This window comes from Heterodontus francisci, unplaced genomic scaffold, assembly GCF_036365525.1.
Source record: "Heterodontus francisci isolate sHetFra1 unplaced genomic scaffold, sHetFra1.hap1 HAP1_SCAFFOLD_730, whole genome shotgun sequence".
Lineage (NCBI taxonomy): Eukaryota > Metazoa > Chordata > Chondrichthyes > Heterodontiformes > Heterodontidae > Heterodontus > Heterodontus francisci.
This window is the reverse complement of record NW_027140910.1, coordinates 331,655-338,720: the sequence shown is the minus strand read 5'-3', so window position 1 is coordinate 338,720 and position 7,066 is coordinate 331,655.

Below are 7,066 nucleotides of genomic sequence, written 5' to 3'. Positions count from 1 at the left end.
GGAGTATTGCGTGCAGTTCTGGTCACCGCATTATAGGAAGGATGTGGAAGCTATGGAAAGGGTGCAGAGGAGATTTACTAGGATGTTGCCTGGTATGGAGGGAATGTCTTACGAGGAAAGGCTGAGGGACTTGAGGTTGTTTTCGTTGGAGAGAAGGAGGAGGAGAGGTGACTTAATAGAGACATATAAGATAATCAGAGGGTTAGATAGGGTGGATAGTGAGCGTCTTTTTCCTCGGATGGTGATGGCAAACACGAGGGGACATAACTTCAAGTTGAGGGGTGATAGATATAGGACAGATGTGAGAGGTAGTTTCTTTACTCAGAGAGTAGTAAGGGCGTGGAAGGCCCTGCCTGCAGCAGCAGTAGATTCGCCAACTTTGAGGGCATTTAAGTGGACATTGGATAGACACATGGATGAAAATGGAATAGTGTAGGTCAGATGGTTTCACAGGTCGGCGCAACATCGAGGGCCGAAGGGCCTGTACTGCGCTGTAATGTTCTAATTTATCCAGTCTGGATGGGATGTATGATAGTTACTGAGGGAAGGAATGGTGGGAATAACAGAGGCACTGGACAGAATCTTTCAATCCTCCTTGGATATGGGATTGATGCCAGAGGACTGCAGGGTTGTAAATGTTACACTGTTTAAAAAAGTAGAGATTGGATGAACCCTGTAACTATCAGTCTCAAGTTGGTGGTTGGAAAATTCTAGAGGTCATAACCCAGCACAAAAATATATCTTGCTTGTAAAAACATGGGTTAATGAATGACAAGTAGCATGGATAGGTTAATGGAGAATCATTTCTGATAATCTTGATCGAGTTCGTTAAGGACGTAACTGTAAGTGTTAATGAGGATAGCGTATTTCATGTAATATAATCATAAAAAGTTAAAGGCACAGGAAGAGACCACTTGGCCCATTGTGTCTGTGCCAGCCGATACAATGATCCACCTATTCTAATCCCACCTTCCAGCATTTGATCCATAGCCCTGAAGATTATGGCACTTGAGTTGATCATCCAGACTCCTTTTAAATGAGTGCAGGTATTCTGCCTCAACTATCCTTACAGGCAGTAAGCTCTAGACCTTCACTAAAAACAGCGGACCCAGGACTGAACCCTGTGGAATGCCAATGGAAGCAGTCCTCCGGTCAGTAAAATGCCCGTCAACAATTACACTTTCATAAAAACAATAAATGCTGGAAATACTCAGCAGGTCTGGCAGCATCTGTGGAGAGAGAAGCAGAGTTAGCGTTACAGGTCACTGACCCTTCTTCACTGACCTGAAACATTATCTCTGCTTCCCCCTCCACATATGCTGCCAGACCTGCTGAGTATTTCCAGCATTTCTTGTTTTTTACTTCAGATTTCCAGAATCTGCAGTATTTTGCTTTTATTATAACAAGTACCCTTTGTTTCCTGCCACTGAGCCAATTTTGTATTTTTGGGTGAACAAGTTTTTCCTCAACTCCCCGCTAATCCTTCTACCAAGCACTTTAAGTCACTGCCCCCTAGTCACTGATCTCTCTGCTAAGGTGAATAGACTACTTCACCTCCACTCTATCCAGACCCCACAAAATTATGCCCATTTCTATCAGATCTCCCTTTACCTCCTCTGTTCCACGCAGAACAACCCCAGCCTATCGAATCTTTCTTCATAGCTGCATTTTTCCAGTCCGGGTAACATCCTCTTAAATCTCCTCCATACCCTCTCCAGTGAAATTACATCCTTAGTGTAATGAGGTGACCAGAACTGCACACAGTACTCATTTTGTGACCTAACCAATGATTTATACAGTTCCAGCATAACCTCCCTGCTCTTGTATTCTATACCTCAGCTAATAAAGGAAAGGATTCCGTATGCCTTCTTAACCACCTTATCGACCTGACCTGCTACCTTCAGGGATCAGTGGACATTGACTCCAAGGTCCCTCACTTCCTCTACACTTCTCAGTATTTTCCTATTAATCGTCTATCCCTTTGCCTTGTTTGACCTCCTCAATTACATCACCTTAGACTTATCCAGGTTGAATTCCATTTGTCACTTTTCTGTCATCAATATCTTCCTGCAGCCTACAGCTATCCTCCTCGCTATCGACTGCACGAACAATCTGTGTACCATCTGCACACATCTTGATCATGCCCCCTACATTTACGTTCAAATCGTTAATATATACTACAAAAAGGCAGGGGACCCAGTACTGAGCCCTGTGGAACGCCCCTGGAAACAGGCCTCAAGTCAGTAAATCACCCGTCAACAATCACCCTTTGTTTCCTGTCACTGAGCCAATTTTGTATCCAGCTTGCTGATTTTCCCTGGATTCCATGGGATTTTATTTTTTTAACTAGTATGCCACATGGGACCTTGACAAAAGCCTTGTCAAAATCCATGTAGACCATATCAACTGCACTACCCTCATCTATCATCTTTGCTACTTCTTCGCAAAATTCAATCAATTTGGTCAAACAATATCTTCCCTTATCAAAACCAAGCTCACTATCCGCGATTAACCTGTGCTGTTCTACTTGACACTTTATCCTGTCTTTTAGAATAGATTCCAATAATGTGCCCACTGCTGAGGTTAGACTGACTAGCCTGCAATTATTCGGTCTATCCTTTGCTCCTTTTTTAAAGAGGTACAATTTTAACAGTTCACCAATCCTCTGGCACTACACTGTATCCAGTGATGACTGGAAAATGATGGTCAGACCCTCTGCTATTTCCACTCTCACCTCTTTTGACAGCCTAGGTTACATTTCAACCGGCCATGGTGATGGATCAACTTTCAAGGATGCTAATCCCATTAATTCTTCCTCTCTCCCTATGTATATCACATCCAATAATTCACGCTCCTCCTCCTTAACCACAATATCTGCATTGTGCCCCCCTTTTGTGTAGAAAGATACAAAGTATTCATGAAGAACCATACCAACATGTTCCGCCCCTACTCGTGTATATCCATTTATTTATATAGAATTTCAAATGACCTGTGAACAAATGACATTTCATAGACTTGTTATGAGAAACGGAAGACATGGATTAATGTGACAGTGATGGTGTGGATATGACAGTGACTCAGGGACAGAAAGCAGAGAGAAGTGGTGAACAGTCATTGTTCTGACTGGAAGTGGAGGGGAATACACAGTACTGTTTCTCAGGGTTCGATTCACTCCCCGTGATATCAAGAAACGACTGAAGGCACTGGATACTGCATAGGCTATGGGCCCTTCCAATATTCCGGAAATAGTACTGAAGACCTGTGCTCCAGAACTTGCCGCGCCCCTAGCCAAGCTGTTCCAGTACAGCTACAACACTGGCATCAACCTGACAATGTGGAAAATTGCCCAGGTATGTCCTGCAGACAAAAAGCAGGACAAGTCCAACCCGGCCAATTACCGCCCCATCATCCTACTCTCAATCATCAGTAAAGTGATGGAAGGTGTCACCGACAGTGCTATCAAACAGCACTTGCTTAGCAATAACCTGCTCAGTGACGCTCAGTTTAGGTTCCGCTACAGCCACTCAGCTCCTGATCTCATTACCTCATTATCTCAAACCCTCAGCTGGCTGGAGTCATACCTAGTGCAAAGGAGGATCGTTGTTGTTTATGGAGGACAATCATCTGAGCTCCAGGACATCACTGCAGGAGCTCCTCAGGGTAGTGTCCTAGACCCAATCATCTTCTGCTGCTTCATCAATGACCTACCTTCAATAATAAGGTCAGAAGTGGGGATGTTCGCTGATGATTGCACAATGTTCAGCACCATTCCTGACTCCTCAGATACTGAAGCAGTCCGTGCAGAAATGCAGCAAGACCTGGACAATATCATGGCTTGGGCAGATAAGTGGCAAGTAACATTCGTGCCACACAAGTGCCAGGCAATGACCATCTCCAACAAGAGAGAATCTAACCATCTCCCCTTGATATTCAATGGCATTACCATCGCTAAATCCCCCACGATCAACATCCTAGGGGCTACCATTGACCAGAAACTGAACTGGAGTAGCCATACAAATACCGTGGCTACAAGAGCATGTCAGAGGCTAGGAATCCTGAGGCGAGTAACTCACCTCCTGATTCTCCAAAGCCTGTCCACCATCTACAAGGCACAAGTCAGGGGTGTGGTGGAATACTGTCCACTCGCCTGAATGGGTGCAGCTCCAACAACACTCAAGGAGCTCGACACCATCCAGGACAAAGCAGCCCGCTTGATTGCCACCCCATCTACAAACATTCACTCCCTTCACCATCGACGCACAGTTGCAGCAGTGTGTACCATCTACAAGATGCACTGCAGCAATGCACCAAGGCTCCTTAGACAGCACCTTCCAAACCCGCGACCTCTACCAACTAGAAGGAGAAGGGCAGCAAATACATGGGAACATCACCACCTTCAAGTTCCCTTTCGAGTCACACACCGTCCTGACTTGGAACGATATCGCCCTTCCTTCACTGTCGCTGTGTCAAAATCCCTTCCGAACAGCACTGTGGGTCTACCTACTCCAAATGGATTGTAGCGGTTGAAGAAGGCAGCTCACCACCACCTTCTCAAGGGCAACAAGGGCAATAACGGCTGGCCAAGCCAGTGACGCCCAAATCCCATGAATGAATTGAAAAAAGAGCCAGTGTGTGGGACTAACTGGAAGATCTTCAAAAGGGCCAGCACTGACATGTTGGACCGAATGGCCTTCTTCAGTGCAATGTTATTCTATGTTTCTATGATTGTTCTTGCCTCTACTTTCCTAATATTCCTATCCTTTAAACAGGCGTTTGATAAAGTACCACATAACAGCCGTGTTACCAAATTAGAAACACATAGGATTAATGGACCAATGTCAGCAGTGGCTCAGTTTGTAGCTCCCTCCCCTTTCAGTCACAAGCTTCTAGGATCAAGTGTCACTGCAGGACTTGATCACAAGAATCAATGCTGACACTGCAGTGATATTACTGAGGGAGTATTGCACTGTCAGAGATGCCGTCTATCGAATGAAACATTAAACCAACATCTGCCCTCCAAGGTGGATGTTAAAGATATGATCATTATCACATTGCTGCTTGTGGGATCTTGCTGTGCGGAAATCTTCTGCCATCTTTCCTACATTACAATAGTGACTAGGGTTTAATAAGCACTCATTGATTGTAAATCGCTTTGGGACATGCAGTGATCATGAAGGCGCTACATAAATGGAAGCTTTTAAAAAATTTACAATGGCAGCCTGCAGGAAATTAGTTATGTGACAGAAAGCAGAGAGTGGTGGAGAATGGTTGTTGTTCAGTCTGGAGGGAAGCACAGTGGGGTTCCCCAGGGTCACTGTTGGGATCACTGTTGCTGTATGTTAAAGCAATGGGCTTGTGTACAGAGGGGATAATGTCAAAGTTTTGAGATGGCACGAAACTCAGAAATGTTAATTAACAGTGAGAAGGAGAGTAACAGACTTCAGGAAGACAGATACTGAGTGGTAAAATGGGCAGGAACATGTCAGATGTAATTTAACTCAGTGAAGTGTGAAGTGAGACATTTGGGTAGGAAGTATGTGGAGGAACAATATAAACTAAATGGTACCATTATAAAGTAGGTGCAGGGTTAGAGAGAACTGGGGTGTACACACACAGATCTTTGAAGGTAACAAATCGTGTCCTTGGCTTCATACACACAGCACAGAGTAATAAAATGCAGGAGGAAATGCTGATTTTTATAGATCATTGGTAAGGTCCCAGCTGGAGAATTGTGTCCAATTCTGATCACCACACTTTGATAAGGACGTCAAGGACTTAGTGAAGATACAGAGCTGATTTACTAGAATGGTACCATGGATCTGGGAATTTAGTTACGTGGAGAGATTGGAAAAGCTGGGATTGTCCTCTTCAGAGCAGTGAAAGGTAAGGGGAGATTTCAAATAGAATTCAAAATCATGAAGGGTTTTGATAGGGTAATTAATGTGAAACTGTTCCCAGTGTATGAAAGTTTAGTATTAATAAGACACAGATTGAAGATAATTGACAAAGAACCAGAGGTGAAATGCGAAGATTTTCCTTACACAGCAAGTTGTTGGGATCTGGAATTCACTGCCTGAAAACATGGTGGAAGCAGATTCAATAATATCTTTCAAAAGGGAATTTAACAAATACTTGAAAAGGAAAAAGAAAATAAACAGGAATCTGGGGAAAGAGGAGGGGAGAGGAACGAATTAAACAGCTGTTTCAAAGAGACAGCACTGAGACAAAGGGCCGAATAACCTCCTGCTATGCTGCATCAATCTCTGATTCTACGAACAAGTGACAGAGAGTGAAGAGAGAGGGAGAAAAATAGAGAGAGAGAGAGAAACAGTGTGAAAGAGGGAAAGGGAAATAGAAAGAGCAAGAAAATCGGGTTTGCATCACTTTTTGGGCAGAGGGGTCATGATCTTCCCGTACCCATTCCTATTCTGACAGGTGACATACAAACGTCCTGCTTCCTCCACATTTCCACGAATTCTACATGCCCCTGAGCATGACTGCGCTGCTGTCTGCTGCACGCTGAAGAGGCACCTGACTGTGTGTGGGTCTGGCAGATGTTTGCCAGGATTCCGTTCTTAAAGGTAGTCTGTCCCTCGAAAGGGAGGTGGCACTGAATCACAGGAGCCTGCTGCTGCTGACTGTGAATGCTGCAATTGTAGACAAGGTAAATGGGATACTAGGACAGAGAGAGGGCTCTGCGGCTCACGAATGTAGTGCTGGAGGCCTTAGTCATGGTGGGTGACAGGAGGAGAGAGGCCATACTTCTGTGGAGTGGGATGGAGATCCTCAAGGAACACCCTCCGAAGGGAATGGGAGCAGGTGGTCAGGGAGGTCAATGCAAGAAGCATGGCCCCGACGACCTGGCAGAAGACCCAGAAGAAGTTTAATGAGCTCACACTGGTGGTCAATGTCAGTGAATTCATCTCCGAATGGCATCTCCTACCCCCAACATCACCAACCTCTCCCACTGCTCAATGTACCACACCCCCATCACTCACCCATCAGCAGTCCCTAACACTCAGGGCTCACACCAAACATTCACATACTCCACCTCATCCTCCACACC